General features: G+C 36.3%; 1 protein-coding gene across 5 annotated transcripts in view; it reads left to right on the top strand.

Annotated features, from left to right (window-relative positions):
- The window catches only part of LOC126458007 (prominin-like protein), a 517920-nt gene that overhangs the window by 398904 nt on the left and 102784 nt on the right, over positions 1 to 16232 (top strand). The gene's annotated exons all lie outside the window — the stretch shown is intronic.

Genomic DNA, 16232 nt, shown 5'->3' with positions numbered 1-16232 from the left:
TCATATTACTGAATATTTATTGCACATTTGGTCAACAGCATCAACCCTGCTCTTTGCTTTACTAAAATCGTAGTGTAATATGAGGTATTTTAGTAACCTCATCTACTGTTCCTTCATTGTGCCTTTTAGAAATGACTATAACAGATTTGTTGCATTTAGCTTCATACAATACCCTAGTAAAGGATTTCTGGTATCTTAAAACTCCTGTGAACTGATTTCTGTGTTCTTATTGGGCAGTAACTCAAGTGGAATTTCTTTTTTACCCTTTCTTAGAGTGCTGCACAAGTGATTTTGTTTTGCAGCAGATAGAGCATGAGCAGATAGCTATTACACCAGGTATCTATTGTCACATTGTCTTTTGTGCTTTTTATTGGTTCAGTTAGTCTACACATAATATCAGCTGGCTTATTAGAAACACAAAATTGTCCTTCTGATGGTTTGGCCCAATACACTTACAATAAACCAGATTAGAATGACTTAGCATTGTGCAGAGCAAATATTTTGATGCCATATTTAGCTGGTGTTTTGAGGATGTATTTTATGAAGCCACAGAACTTTTAAATGCTGCTAATTTCTTGTCAGTAGTAACAAATTCTCCAAGATTGTAACTATTCACACAATTTTTCATAGCTGCGCATAGGAATATGAAGCTTTCTTTTCCTGTGTTTGGGTGGATGTGTAGATGGACGACATTTAATATTGAAATTGTTTATGGGAATGAAGGTACAAATGGGTCATTTGATACATATGCTAAAAATTTTCCTTTATCATCCCATTATGATATTAAAGGGTGTATACGACCCGGGAGATCCGGGAAAAACCCGGGAATTTTTTAGAATTCCGGGAATTTTTCATTGTTTTTGTTTTCAGTTAAATTTTTGTAGTTTTGTCTTGTAAGAACCAATACTCTAACAAAGGATGTTACTGTATCCTGCTACTGCAGAATAATACTGCAGCAATAAAACACGAACGAGAGAAAAAGCGAAAATAAAACTTAAATTGCAAAGGAAATGTGCAATATACAGCAACAAAACACAGTGCTCATACAAGCGTCTGCCAACAGCAAAATATGTCAAAGGCATTAGGAAGACTATGCAATTCTTCGTAAAAACAAATTGCCTCCGATGAGCATGACATCACAATTGTTTAAATTAGGTTCAGTTTAGCAGTTACGAGCAGGATCATTCGCATGTGCAGTTGAGTAATACCTTCTCCCGCTTCTGGCTACAGAAATGTGGCTGTTGGCTGTGTGAGCAGTCGCAGCAAGCAACTAGATGATACCGGGGAAAAATTTTACTGGAGTGCCCAAGCTGCCAGATTCAAGCATGCGAAGCAGGCCCAGATCAAGGAGGGGGGAGGGGGGGGGCGAATTGATATTTTTGAGGGGGGAAAAACCTTGTTTCACAAAGCGACTAGCATCCAGCGCGCGTTAGTCTATCGATTATTCATATGATTTTGAAAATCATCCCTGTCGGTTTTTGATCATTATTGAACACATTCTAAGTTGATTTCTGAATGAATCGTAAGTTGATCTGTGAATGCGTGCATAGTTTACATGATGTCTCCGTCAGGGGAATCCTCGTCGCATGTAGAAACAAACTTTTGTACAGACAAAAGGGGCTCTACGAGCTGAGCGGAGTTAATGCCGAACGGATGAATGCCAACCACTGTCTGATTGTGTGGTTGATTGGGTTTGCGAATGATGAGCGTTGTTATAATTACTAGCGAAATCCATAGATTCAGACTACAGGAGTCGAAATAAACAAATAACAGGTAAGAAGATTACGTATTACCTTCTTGGTGTATCCAAGAAAATGAAATTTTGACAGAAAATTTTTGGCTAGATCGCTGTACTAGTAAGGGCCAGTAGTACAGTCCCCGGCTAGCAGCTGCTTTAAGTTATATTCTGAAAGAAGTGTGGAAATCGCGTTGTACGAACGTGTAACAACGCCTACCCGGAGAATAACCGCGGAGAACTAAATCGGTGATTCTGGCAGAGTTAGTGAGGTTAACCTATGAATAAGCTTTGACATTGGCAGGAATAGTTATAGAATTAGTGATAACAAGACTGTTTGTTAGAACGAGGAAGGAGAAGAAACGGGGACATCACACAAACTATGAAACAATATGACGATTCCAAGTTTGTATAAAAATTTCGTACTACTGCTACTACTACTACTACTACTACTACTACTTGATCTCATGCTTGAGAAACTGGAACGTATGAATGAAGTGTGAAACTATTTCCTAACGTAAAGCTTTTTGCTTGTAGTAGGCCTAATAAGCATTTGATATTGGTGCTTTGTGAATTATATTCTGTCGTTACAAAAAAGCCCGTTTGTGCCAAAACAGTCTTGTTTATTTGGTGTGTGTACAATTATTGTAGCATTAGGAAGGCCTATTTTGTTTTATCTAGCAGACAGTGACAAAGTAGATGTAATCAGATTGGGAAACCACACCAGTCTTGGGTGCTATTGTGTTACCAGCTTTTTCAGTATTAGACATTGAATTTTCGATTTTTCATGTAGCAAGACGATTGATGAACTTTGATAAGGTAATAGATTCTTTCGCAGAAAGGAAAGCACGCCATGTAAAACTAGCAATATTAGAGAGAATAAAATTCTAGGAGCTAAGGATTGAAGAAATGTGTATTGTCTTGCTTGTCTCATGTCTTTACTGGTTTATGTATCCTATATTTAATTTTATGTCAAACACAACAGCAAGTTGTTAACTGATAGGCAATAAAGAGTGCAAATTTTCTGAAGAGTTCTTTTTTTTTAAAAAAAAAAAAAGGGGGGGGGGGGACGGGACAGGATGTCAAAACGGCTGACTGTAAGCAGGAGGGGCACCACAGGACATTTTAATTTCCACTGTCCACAATATGCTTTGATGGCATCCATTACAAAATATACACGTTTCAATTCCACAGAGCGAAATACAGTGACATGCGATAGAAGAATGCTGTGTGAGGAGCCGAGGCACTGCACTTTGGCACACTTACGACCAAATAACATGTCTTACATTTCCTCCAACGCGTATGTTTCAAGCATCAGACCCTTCAGAAAGATGTGCGCTAAAAATGAACATATTTTTGAAAATTAGATTTTTTTTAAATTTTTGACGACTTACCTCAAACGATCGAGGGAGTGGCGGGGTATTGCCCCGGTTCGGAAATATCATAGATACGGGGCTGATGCGCAGAGCAGTCTGAGTTGTAGTGGGGAAAGTGGATAGTCACCACGTGACCCGTATTTACATTTAGTGATTTTGCTGTTTCCTCTTCGTTTACTGCTCTCACGTCAAATGAAAACAAAACAGATTTCTGTGGCCGGGAGCTATCAACGGAATTAAAATACATTCAGATAATTACGGGAGTCTAAAATGTGTTATTAGTTGCAGGTTTTATTTTATTTCCACCTTTCTGACAGTCAAGCATTAATTGCCTTGCAGAACAATGATGATATTTTTGTCGCCTTGCTAAAGAAATTTTCTTTTATTAATCTTTTCTGCTGAGGCAGACAATATATTTGAAATGTTTTCAACTTCTAGCACTTATGGCATTATGCCATAGTAAAGAACCAAACATGAGATAGCACATTACTGGTACTCCAAGAAAATTTACAGCTCGAAAACCACATTGAATAGCTTAATATCAGGTCATGGCCTACTTCACTGGAAATCTGGACATACGAATGTGCACTTTAAATGTGCACTTTTTAGTATGGATCAGAAATTCCGATGCTTTTGTTTCTTTTATGACATCATGTAAGATCTTCTAATGTTTTACACATACCAACTTACGGTCTCCCTACGACATGGTAGCTGCGCAAGCGCGGTGATGCCTGTCATCTGGTGCTCTCTGGCAATTGCAGAAATGAACCTGTTTCTACCAGGTCATGGGAAAATATTCAGAATGGTGGTTTGAAAAGCGTTACCATCAAAATAAATTTCCTTTTACGCAAGTTGAAATATGTGCGAGAATGTAAGATTAATTTCTTAAATCACAGAGCGTTTGACTGTCATTTAAAAAGCAGCTCATTGATGATGAGCCATTTAGATGAATTTCGAGCCCAGAAGATCAGACATTTATGTCGTTATTAAAAATGTCACTGGGACGTTTGTGTGATATATCTTAAATTGTAATAGGCGCATAAAAGACCAACATCATATATGAAAGCGTAGCTTCTCGTGCACCTTATTAATCTTATAGACACAATATTATATGTGAAAGCTTTGCGTTTCGTGTAGCGGCACTATGTATATTAATTTAAACGATTGACTTTTCCTGTTTGTGTCCTCGTGCTACTTAACAGTGATGTTGCTATAGGCTGACCACATCACGTGCTCTAAGCTCTGAATACCCGCTGTCATGGGCTGGCGAGATCACATGCCATGAGCTATCACTGGCAATCTCGATTTCAATGCTTCGGAAAGTAACATGCGGTGTTTGGTGGAATTCGAATTTATACTTTCATAATACGAAAATATGCGGCACATCAAAGATTTTTCCAAAACGTGTTTTTTTTCCCCTGTGTTTCGCTTTCTAAAGTGCCGGGAAATTCTACACCCGTGTATAAAACCATATTCATTCAAAGGACTGATAAGTTATACAGTTCCGAGAGAAAGTATACTGTCAGTTAATAGGGAAAAAGTATGTTGTCACCCGGGACAAAGTGTACTTTTAACCGGAAATCCAGGAGAAATCTGGGAATTTTTTTCCTTATCCATGTATACACCCTGTATTAGTGATGAGTTTGTTATCCTTGACCAATTTCTAATTAAAAATGGATTGGTATAATCCAGTACTTTCATCTGTTTGGCTCACATCCTTAACCTAACACCAAATAACAAAAATAACTCATTAAAATTTGTTATAGGCAATGCATCACTTTTAGTTAGGTACAACAAAGCAGTCTTACATCTACGACACCTGTGTAGTCAGACACTGTTAATAGTACAGAACATAAACTCTGTATTACACCTAACACCATCCAAAAATTTTGCTTCTTTAACTTTATATAACAGTGAACATGTGATTTAGTACTGGCAGCTCTCCAAAACGGTATTCATTAACACACTAGAAATCCCAAACAGTATTGGCACGGTGTACTTTGCCATCAATGGATTCACTTATCTACTCTGTTTCTTATTTCATATCTGTAGTTACTTTATCATCAAATCTAATACACCAGAGAAGCAATAAAAATATCTTGTAATTCATGCAGGATCTCAAAACAATCATTCTTGTTCCATCATTTGACCAAAAGTGCATTGGATTTGTGTGGTTTCCACCTTTGAAGCGAATCAAATAAAGAATGCCTAATACTGCACAAATTTCATTACTATCTGTCAACATAACTTCCCTATCTATGGAGCGGTTTCCTTCTTACGTTTTTCTGTGAATGTACACATTTATAAAATGAACAGTTACACCTATCATATCAACACTTATGATTTTATGGAACGATTCAGTTTCCTCTACAATACCTCATGCTACCATATCAGGACCGGGAAAGATCTTGATAACATTTTGTGCTGGTACATGAATTGTCTTTCTATATTCATCCATTTTGTTTGTTTGTCCCCATCAATAAATATATTTTATTCAGTATCAATGGAAAGTAATGTTTCATCATATTTAATTTCAAAATCACTATCATGATAACAAAGTAAAATTACTTCATGCTCTCAGTTAGAAAACAAATAGTCAGTATCTCTGCAGTCTTCTTCTGCAAGCAGCTCTAAAAGAGTCTGCCCTAATTCCTCACCTGTCAAGTACCTTTTGGTCCTAAAACTAGAGTTACAAACTATTGTTAGCAGCTAATGAAATATAACAATAGCGGTCTGTGAAATATACTGCTTTTTTAGCACACCACTTTGTGTAAATATACAAGAGATAGTGTTGACAATTTGAAATGGTATTTACATGACCAGGTGCCACTGCTGCAGTTATAGGAATAACTTGTTATTGCACTTGTCATGCTGATGCTGCATTCACTCTGACACAACTAAACGTAAGCCAAACAGTGACTAGAAAGGTATCAACAATTAGATTTCTATAAGGCTTGGCATTTTTCTTGTAGAGGGCAAGGGTGGTTCCAGCGTATAAAATACACTGTTGTGCCTGCACTAGGTTTAACTCATATACATCAATAATATCAACTTTCATTGTGAGTGATGGCAAGAGCTCAAAAGATTGTGTGATACTGTTTTCTGTTAGTATGTGTTTCTATGCACTATGTATTGCTCGGCCATTGGTGACTGGTTGCCATTCCCTTATTTTACGTATTTTCCATCCAGGAATTTTCATTACTGTTATAACAGCAACTCAAGTATTTCAGATGCTTTAAGTAAATGTTGCCTTCTTTTAATTTCCATCTACTATGCACACACCTTGACAATGTGATTATTTTGCTCTTTAATAGAGGATAATTAGTTTTCTGTACAGGCTAATGAATTGACAATTGTGTGGATTTGTTATGAAATGGCTGCAAGATAATTATCTGCTAAGTCTTCTTGTGTATAACATTAATTATTGCTACTCATTGAAATATCGTTTTTAAGCTCTGCAGCAGATTGTACCTTACCGTGAAGAAATTAGAATACAGAACACTGTGACAGTGAATAAATTTAGTGCAGACTGATGAAATTCAGTTTGGAACAATAGTTCCTTTCCTACAACACCTGTATATTTTGATCTTGCTCTTCACTTTCATCTTCCTTTCTATTTCTTCTGGGGATTAAGGAATTATTGAAAAAACGTTTAGAACCAACCATTCATTTTATAAATAGTTTAAAACTAGTTTGCCTATCAGTCACATTTGAATTATTATTTTCTACTCAGTTGGTAAATAATGTTAGTCTCACATCACATATTTTGTCTTTGTGTATCACAGTTAATATAATTCATTTTTGCTCAGTTGTTTTTAGAAGCACAATGATCATTCACATTTGTTATTGGAGCTTGTGATTAAATACTTTTTGATTGGCACCAGCAACCATACCCTTGATTCTTTAAAGAATCAAACTCTAATGTATATCACTGGATGATTGTCTGAATAATTGGCTCAACAGAAGTTATCCTGCGTAAAGACACATACACAATATCTATCTTGAATACTTATTATTTTAAACCTTTAATGTAAGATTGTATCTCACAGTGAGTAGGTTATGTCATAATGTTAAATTTTTAAATTTGGTCAAAACTTATATGACACACACAAAATTAAATTTTTATTGCCTCTTCAAGCTATTAAATAGGTAACCTGCAACTGGGGATGGGTGACTATTTTAGTGTTTAGTAATATAGATGCCCACTGCAGTTTTGTTTACTGCTACTTAAGTGTTTTGTAGTCGTCATATTCTTGAGTATTCATACCTTTTCATGCCATTTCTTTGTTGGCTCTTTGTTCTTGAAATAGAGATGTTTTATAGCTTCTGGAAGCTTTTGGTCATTGTGCAATATTAATAGTGACACAGTAATGGTGAGAAATTCTGCGCAGTAATATTTTAAATAATTCATTGTTGGTATTTATTTAACTCTGAATGACTCTAGTAATACTCAACACAGAAATATGGGAAATAGGAAACAGTATAAAAAAGTTCTTATAAGAGATATTAAATACTTTATTTTTATTATTTTGTTTTATTAGGGTTTTGTCTGGTTCTCACTAAGCAAGTCAGATTTTTTCCTTTATTAACTCCTCATTCATAAAATGATGTAGAATTATCGCCAGAATTATTCCAAGATTTTGTTTTAGAAAGTTTTCTAATGATTGTAGTTCTGGTTTTCTATTCAAAACTTTCATTATAAATGTGTTTCAACTACTTTACAACCATTGAAATAGTATTTTAGAGTCTTAAAGGAAGAGGAGGGAAACCCACCTCTCGACATGTATTTGAATATTACCACTGTTATCATCCTAATTCACACACACACACACACACACACACACACACACACCCTTAAGGTTAGGAGAGAGGTGGGGGGTATTTATTTATGTATTTATTTATTTATTTATTCTTCGCAACTATAGCCTGTTAGTGGAAAAACTGAAATAGGCCATACAATTCACATTTTCACAGATCGTACTTATTTTCTTTCTTTTCTGTAGGCTAAATAAGCAAACTAACTGCCATTAGTACCTGTGTGGCACCATTCTATGCCAACCTATTTATGGGCCATCCTGAGCAATCCTTCCTATTCAATCGGCACCTAAAAGCCCTTTAGTGATTCAGATTCGTTGATGACTTACCATTATCTGGACTAGTGGCAAGGACAGCCTTTGCTCTTTCTTCCATAAACTCTATACCTCTTCCCAAATCCACTTCACTTGGTGACCTTCAACTCACCCAGCCACCTGTGTAAATGTTTATCTCCGCATTGTTGGTGACTCCATTAGTATGTCTGTCCATATCAAATTCCCCTGTGATTGACCTGGGTACAAGACCTGTCCCATACAACCACCCACATTTGGTTACCGCAGTCCAGTCACAGTCATTTCCTACACATTAAAAGGCAGGGCCACGCATGAAGGCAGCCATGTAATAAATCAGTTATATTGCAATTACTGTACAGATTTATTTGTGGGCATGACAAGTAACCAAATGTCTACTCGCATGAATGGCTACAGTCAAACTATTGCAAACCACAAACTGGACCATCTGGTTGCTGAATACGCTGCACACTACAACACAAATGACTTCAGCATTTGTTTCACTATGCAGGCCACTCTGATACACCTTTCCAGGTCAAGTTTCACTGAACTAATCAGATGAGAATTGTCTCTCCTGCATATCCTACGTTCTCGCAATACCCCTGGACCAGATCTCCACTAACCTGTTCCCATTGTCACGCCTTATCTTTTCCCTTCCATCCTCTATCCACACTACTCCTTCCCAATTGTACACTGCCTTCTCCCACCAGTCATTATACAATTATGAGCACAAAGTTATTAATCCACAGTACATTGTAATATAAAAACTGCACTCCATGACAATATTAGTTGTAAAAATGATACATACCAAGATATGAGAGCTGATGGAAAAAAATTTGAGGCACACACTATATCACTCATAAAAATCTACAATGATAAGACAGTAGTGCCAAGTGATTAACATCATCAGTACACAAGAGAAATAAGTGATGCTACCAAAATTAAAATTAATATTACACACACCAGATGGTATTCAAACCAGTGGCACTGCTTTATGCACATGAACTTTTTTTCCCAAATGTATCATAACTATTACCAAAGAAACCAAGGAAACTTATACAAAATACCAGTAGCATAAAACAAATAAATAAGAAATGTATCAGAATAATGGTTAAAGCGTTATTATGTAAGCAACCACAAGGTGGGGAGAAACCCACTTTCAGAGCATAAAATATGAATATGTTTTGTATAGATAGTAGAACAACATGAATTTCCTGCAACATAAATGAACACAGCCATATACTGCTTTCGCATATGCACAGGGATGTTTTGAGGCTACCTGACTGAAGCAGCACACACATTCAAAGCTGATTAAAGTGAAAGGACATTATAGCAAAATTATGGACTTACAAACTAAATGAAATAATAATGACAAAAAGTACAATAAAAATGCCAAGTAAAAGAGAGAGTAGGATGGTCATTTTATTAAAAAATAATATAATATGAGGATCGTTCCAAATGTAATGCCACCTATTTTTATTCATGAAAACTGCAGGAAATACATAAATCACAACAGCACAGCTAAATAGAGCAATATTTGACTGTCATTTTTCCACAGTCACAACCATTCGTTACCCACTTTTGCCGATGATGAACTTGTGCCTGCATGCCACACTTGTCAAAACCAGTACCAGCTGAAGCTAACCACTTCATTACAGCTTCGACAACAGCATCAGAGTCTTGAAAGTGTTCACCACGTAGTCCATCTTTCAGAGGCCCAAAGATATGGAAGTTGGAAGGCACTAAATCAGAACTGTATGGTGGAAGTGGTAAGACAGCCCAATAGAATTCTGCAGCGAGTTATGTGGTCACAAAACTGGTCTTGGACCTGGTGTTATCATGTTGCATGTCAAAGTTGTTCTTCTTCTCCAGCCTTACCCTGGAAATTTGGGCTTTCAGCTGAGCCAGTGTAATCTTGTAGCATGCTGAACTGACCATTTCTCCAGGCTCCAGGATACCCAAAAGAACCACACCCTGCCTATCCCAAAAGATTGTGCACATCACTTTTCCTGCAGATGGGTGTGCCTTGAATTTCTTCTTTGATGGAGAATTCACATGTCGCCATTTATTGGACTGTCTTTTGGATTCCGGCTCATAGCAGTGACACCACATCTCATCTTTGGTGATGGTGCTATTCAGAAAATTGTCACCTCCAGCTTCATATTGGTCCAGCAGGTCCCGACAAATTTCCTTCAGATGAATTTTTTGTTCTTCTGTAAGCATCCGCGGGACCTATCTTGCACGGACTTTATGATAACGAGGATGTTCCAACATTGTTTCCAAAGAATTACAGCTTACATTCAGCTTTGTGCACAATTCTCTGGTCTTAATCCGCCAATCAGAATGAATGAGTTGATCAAGACGCTCTTCACTGTGATGGGTGACAGCTGTGCAGGAAAGACTGGCTTGCCGTGCACACTCTTTTCATCACCTTGAAAATGCCATACTCATTGCCTCACATTGCTCATGTTTGTCGTATCGTAACCATACACCCTTAGCAAGCGTCGATGTATTTCAGTCGGCAAAATTTCTTCAGCAGTGAGGAATTCAATCGTGTGTCGCTGTTTTATATACGTGTTGTAATATAACTGGGAGAAGAATGATTTTGTGTGGTGAAGTTTGGGATGCATATCATTGCTTAACACAAGAAAACAGAATAACATGTCATATTAGGGATATCCTCCATCAAATAAATAATACGTATCTTGTGTAATCCAGGGTGATGCTTCTTAATGCTGCTGTAGGTTCATCTTGATGTTACAGTATTGACACTCAGGAATCATGCAATGGTAGAAATAAGCTGCAGGAATTTGTGTTCACGAGTTTTATTTCACATGCTAGATGTTCGGCGGTGAACTACATGTATAACTGACTTAAACGTCAAACTGAGCTCCAACTGAGATATGGCAGCATACAAATCGCCTCTATTTATATGATTTTAAACAATTACTGACTGTGTTACATATTAAATTTTTAGGTTTAACAATAATAACTTTTACATACATCTTCCCAAATTACATAGAAATTTACATGAAATGACACTGAATAATTTCATACAAAGACTACAAATTACATGTTTTATCATTACAACAGTGTATTTAATTAATTTGCATTTATTATTTTACTTACTTAAGAGATAATGAACCTATCATTTTCAGATGATCAGAGGGATTAGTTTTATTGAATGGAAGGCCTAGATTCAATTAATTAAATTTTGTACGAGTACAACTTAACATTTCTATATAGTCATAATAACAATTCCATTAACTAACTGCAATTAAAACATTAGTATGCTTAATTCTGACTGAAAAATAATCATGTCATATTTCTATTATGGATACGATTTGTTTCTTAGTCTGGAAACATAAAAATAACTGTCTTTCTATGACTAGAAATATTGGAACTTTAACCATTAATTACTCCATAATTAAAATAGCAGTTCTATTTCTACCTTGTGCCTGAAGTGTGTATAATGTACAAATTGTGATGGTACATCAACTTTTAATCCAACATGTTTCCTTCATTATGCATATTGGTGAGACCCAACGTAAACAATGTCAAAACAATAGCTTAAATTAATGCAAATTACTAATTTGCTGCAAAAGAAAATCTTCAGTGTATTCGAATCCAGATAACCAAAAAAGACAAAAATCATAGCAGCATACTGATATTATACATATGCCCTCTCCAGGAGAGCCGGAATGAGATTGGCAAAAGGATATAGGATCCCAAAGAGTTGTGGGATTACAGTACCCCCAAAGGGGTCTGACTATCGCAGAGAGACAAAGCTCTTCTAAATCTCTGGCTAAAATGTAGGGAATATATACCCCGGCTTCTGAAACATATCACTTCGAGGTCACTTCCCAAGCACTGTAAAGTTGGCAATATAACTGACAAACAAGTGAGAAACGCGAGGCACTGGGTTTTTTGAACCAATAACCGGACCAAACAAAAGCCGATTCCGGCATCAATGCTACCACATTGCTGGCTTCCATGTAAACATTGTATGTTAGTGTGGGACCACCTGCTTTTGTGTTGTGTTGTGTAGTGTTACTATCTCTACTACAGCTTCTGTGTATTAAATAATTTTACCAAAATAGTGTCGTTCACCAAGCAAGACTCCATTGTGTAGTGGAGTGCCATTAAATAGTTAGGCTTTGGAATTGCTACAGAGGACGCGTGAGTTTTACGAGCAAGAAAAGCAATTTGTTTTTGTTCATTGGCATGCATCAATTCCTGCTGATAAAGTTTTAGAGCATACCTTGAAAACTCTAGGATTCAGTTAAAGAACAGGTATAAGGAAAAGGGTGCTACTTCAAGACTTACAAGACACTGAAGTAAACAGCGTGGAAGAAAGCCCCTGTGGGAAAAACAGTGTGTTTTTATGTATTTGTGTGGGTGTATATATGACAAAAACTATAGAGAAAGTTCGAAATCATGACATCACAACTGAAAAACAGATCAAATGGTTATAGTAAGCAAAATTACATGAAGCTGAAATTTGGCATGAGACATCTCAAATCAAACTGAAAATATTCAAGGCATACATTTGCGACGGTCAGACTGACCTGAAAAACCCATACTGCCGGGTGCTGACCAGTAAGAAAGTTCATGTTCAGTAAGTTCAAATGTCAAAGTCCAGTGAGGAATAAGTATGCAAATATGTGAATCAATATGATATGGAACTTCCAAGTTCCAGACAAAATGTTCAAGGGCCATGTTTGCAGTGCACGGACCAACCTGAAAGTTATGACTTTCCATTCCAGGAAATAAAGACTGAAGTGTTTTATCCAGGGCATAGAAACAGAAGATTATCAAATGGGGTTCTTGAGGCTGAAACAGGACTGTATGATGAGGTTTTGCTCACAATAAATGTCTAACAGACAATGATTACAACTCATGTCAACTATGGGAGACTCTTCCCGAAACAATTATTCATATTCATACCGTGATAAAACGTAGTGAAAATGATTTTGTAGACAATGTTCAGTCACTATCTAAGTATTTCATATCACATTTTAATACGGATGGTTGTTTGAAGATAAATACATATGTTGGCACTTACATGGTTCAATAAGAGAAGCAATATAAGTATTCAATAGTATCCTGAAAAAGCAGTTGAAGAAACACAATGGCAATACTCACATATATCACTGATTAAGTTATACATATGGAATTTTATGTAACAGAAATATGTTGGTCAGATGGTCATGTGCAGAAAATTGTAAATGATTAAGATGAGCATCACAATACTACATAACAATGTTGGGTATTGAAGTACCAAAGAACATAAATGACGAATGGTAACAACCAATATAGAGAACATGACACGAAAATATATACAGAATTAAATATAGGTAAAAGCACAAAGCATAATGCACATCAGAATACACTTGACACACTGAAACATAGCTTAAACTCCATGCGTAATTGGTGTGTCAAAGAATTGGTTGATGGCCATCCGGAGCATCCAACCAAGATATCTCCTTTCTGACTGATGCCTTCCACAGATCAATCAGCCAATGCATATATCTCACCAATCTTCAAATCAGGGAAAGCACTTCATATACCCAGAATTGATTTCAACTTGTGACAAGAATCTAAGTGTAAATGGTGCAAATAAGGGATGTAGTACCAAAGTATAAAGATGTTGAAGCAAATACTACATTATCATGGGACCTTGTGTTTGCCAGACAGATGGTACACACAGTGTGTGTATCCCCTGAGGGTTGATTATCATCAGTTTCTCCAACTCCTTTTCAGCAACCTTCCTCTTACAAATAGGTACCCCATATGGCTCAATGAAAAATTTTGCGTGTGGTCTCAGTTTTAACTTACACACATAATCTTTCACCCTGCCTGGCTTGTCACTGAATATGCTATTATATTCCCATAGGAATCCCTCAGAGTCACTTTTTTCATTGCTACTTAAATTGTCTGCTGAGTTGAGTTTGTCCAGTACTAATTGAGAAAAGTCTTCACTAACCACCTGGTTATCAAAATACTCATTATCTTCATCTAAATAATTTCTGTCATCAAATACTGCCACTCCTCTTAAATTATTGCTAAAATTCTCATCAAACATTATGTATAATTTAGTTTCATCATGAACACCAGAGTTTGGATCAATAAAATTTAGCTTCATATGTAACCAATCAAAGCTAGCATTAACTTTCAGTGTCCAATCCATCTGTAACAACATGTGTTCATTCAGCTCAGTTATTACCATACATCCTTGTTCGAATACAACATTACTGACAGTAAATGAAATTAATGCTTGCCTACTGATTAATTTACTAAGTTCACCAATGGCTCCTTTTATGTTAACACCAGTAATTGGAAATTCAGTATACTGTTCAGTGTTCTTTAATCTACCTCTTAATTTACCAGACACATCACTTACTGGGCTACCAGTGTCCTATAGACAAACTCCCTTCCAATTGCCTACAGATATTTCGATACAGGGACTACCAAGTATTTCATGCTTATTACTTTCATCCTGATCTGCCAATAAATCATTTTCAGTATCCCTACAGTTTAAATCAGCATTTACTTGAACCTCATTTCCTAATTTTGGTTGTAAAGCACTTAAAGGTAACTTAAAACTAGAGTGTGTGTGCTGAATACTATCACAGTAATAACCTTTTCCCACAGACTCATCATTCTCTTCCAATACTTTCAGTATCTTATCACTAATTAGCTTATCTTGATCCTCCTTACTGTAAAAATCATGTAATATCTCACTGACTTCAATGGTTATCAATTGATTTGCGTGTACCTATTTTTTCAACTCCAAATCGTCATGTCCTATCATTCCATTACTCACAGAATTATCTAATACTTCCACATACACCATACCATCTAATTCAGCATAAAATACAGCCTCACCACCAATAGCTTCAAAATACTCATATGCAGCAGCATCTGCACCTACATGAACCTCAACTTTAACTACATGTTTCCACATCACAATCACTATCAAAAGTACCGGAACTTGTGTCAACAGGCCCATAAACATAATTCAACCTCGGTATATGATCCTTGCTTTCTTCCACATCTTTTTCAGACAATATAGAAAATTTGTCATCATAAAAGAAGCTAACTAAACCATACTCTTCAGCATCATCATAAATGTTATTATTACTAAACACACAACTCTCGTCCAATAAATTATTCATATCATCTGTACTAAGATTAAATTTATTTTCTACTTCACTAGTATCTTCATCCATTTCCATCAGCATCAAGTCCTGAAATGCTTTATCATAATCAGCTCTGTTTATCTGGTATTTATTGTGTGTATTGTGGTGTCTGTGACGTGAACTTCACCTTCCTCTCCTACGTCTAGCCTGATTTCTGTAACTGTTCTTCACCTCAGACTGACAGGCTTGCAATAAGATGCTTACCTGTTTTCCTGATGATTATTTTCATAAGATCTGTTACCATTTCTCATTTCTGTTATTATTATTACTCTGGTTGTGATAGTTGCCACCAAAATTATTATTACTTATATTACTATCATATATGTTGTTATTGTTCCTATTGGTGTTATTCTGGTGGTGTTGTGATGACTGCCCATTCTGAAAATTTTTCTCCCAAGCACGATCTAATTTATCTATGTACTTCAGAAATTCCTCAATAGTGTCATGTGGTCCATAAACAAGAGTCCACTGAACATGGCCTGGTAAACACATTTTCAGTGCATCAATTTGGATTAATTCATCAAGTGGTTTATCTAATGTGCTGAAGTCCTAAGCTGCTTTTCACAAAATTCTCACATTCTCATATCTCCCTTGCAAAATCTACTTCCATTCAAATATTCTGATTTTATTTATACCTGCTCACTCTCTGAACAAAATTTGTTTAAATATAATTTTTCAAACTCTGCAAATGTCATTTCTGGGTTAACATGTTGGTTAGCCCTCGATAAAGCTTCTCCATCTAAATATCATTCAGCAAATTTCACTTTCATAAGTTCTGGTATGCCTGGTGTGAAGCTGTCCTTGCACTGGTACA

The sequence above is a fragment of the Schistocerca serialis genome, chromosome 2 (genome assembly GCF_023864345.2).
Source record: "Schistocerca serialis cubense isolate TAMUIC-IGC-003099 chromosome 2, iqSchSeri2.2, whole genome shotgun sequence".
In the NCBI taxonomy this organism is placed as follows: domain Eukaryota; kingdom Metazoa; phylum Arthropoda; class Insecta; order Orthoptera; family Acrididae; genus Schistocerca; species Schistocerca serialis.
This window is presented reverse-complemented; position numbering and strand designations above follow the sequence as displayed.